Here is a 1,587-nt window from a genome sequence, read left to right on the forward strand (position 1 = left end):
CATGTATTTGGAGGCACCCATTTTTAGGAGCATAAATATTTATGATTGTTCATTCTTCTTGAGAGATTGTCCCTTTCACTAATATGTAGTATCCTTCTTTGTCTCTCACAATTGTTTTGCATTGAAAGTCTATTTTGTCAAATATTAATATAGCTACCCCTGCCTTTTTTTGTTTATTGTTTGCTTGTAAGATTGTTTCCCAACCATTCACTTTCAACCTCCATGAATTCCTGCATCTAAAATGTGTTTCCTGTAGACAGCATATAGATGGGTCATATTTCCTTATCCAATCTCCCAGTCTGAATCTTTTGATAAGTGAATTTAATCCATTGACATTCAGTGTTATTATTTTCAAGGAATTCTTTGCTAGCCATATTTTGACTGAACTTGTGTTTGTCATATTTTGTTTTTTTCCTTTTCCTTTTGTCTTTTTTGTTGCTCTTACACTCTCTTCCAACTCTGCCTCTTATGTTTTTTTCTTTCTTCCTGCAGAACTCCCTTTAGTATTTCTTGAAGGGCAGGGTTCTTTTTGGCATACTCTTTCAATTTATGTTTATCTGTGAATATTTTGAACTCTCCATCATTTTTGAATGCTAGTTTAGCTGGGTAGAGTATTCTTGGTTGGAATTTTTTTTCTTTTAGTATCTTGACTATATCATACCACTGCCTTCTTCCTCCATGGCTCCAGATGAGAAATCAGTACTTAATCTTATGGAGCCTTCCTTGTATGTGATTTTCTTTTCTCTTGCTGCTTTTAGAATTTTCTTTGTCTTGAGCATGGGATAATTTGACAAATATATGTCCTGGGGTAGGCCTGTTGGGATTTATGATGTTTGGGGTGCATTGTGCTTCCTGGACATGTACATCCATCTCTCTCAGTAGATTTGGGAAGTTTTCAGCCGTTATTTCCTCCAACACCCTTTCTTTCCCCTTTCCCTTCTCTTCTCCTTCTGGGATGTCTATAATACATATGTTTGTGTGTTTTGCATTTTCATTCAGGTCCCTAAGTCCTAGCTGGATTTTTTCTGTCTTTTTTATCGATCAGCTCTAGTATCTGTTTGATTTCAGATGTACTGTCTTCCACTTTGCTAATTCTCTCCTCTGCCTCTTGTAATCTGCTGCTATTTGCTGAGAGTGTATTTTTGATTTCTTGAACTGTGGTGTTAATCCCCATCATATCTGTTATCTTTTTGTTTTATGTCTGCAATTTCCTCTCCAAGTGTTTTCTTCATATTGTTAATCTCTTCCTTTACTTCATTAAATTGGTCTCTAATATATGTTTTGTGATCTTTAATTACTTGTTTGATGTTCTGTTCACTTTCCTGGTTTTTAGTTTGTTCATTGGATTTGACCATATTTTCCTGATTATTGGTTTGGTTTGTAGATTTTTGTTGCTGTCTGGTCATCATTTTATCTTGATAAGTTTAATCAATTCCTTAGCTTCTTTGTCTAGCCTTGGGGATTAATTAGTTGTTGTTCTTGTTTAAGTGTTATGTCTTCTCTTTGTTCTCTTGTCACTTTGTTCTTCTTACTCTATTTTCTTGTTGGTGGCTAAGTTCACTTTGAAGGAAAATATTAGGGCCAGGG

This window comes from Dasypus novemcinctus, chromosome 1 (genome assembly GCF_030445035.2).
Source record: "Dasypus novemcinctus isolate mDasNov1 chromosome 1, mDasNov1.1.hap2, whole genome shotgun sequence".
Lineage (NCBI taxonomy): Eukaryota > Metazoa > Chordata > Mammalia > Cingulata > Dasypodidae > Dasypus > Dasypus novemcinctus.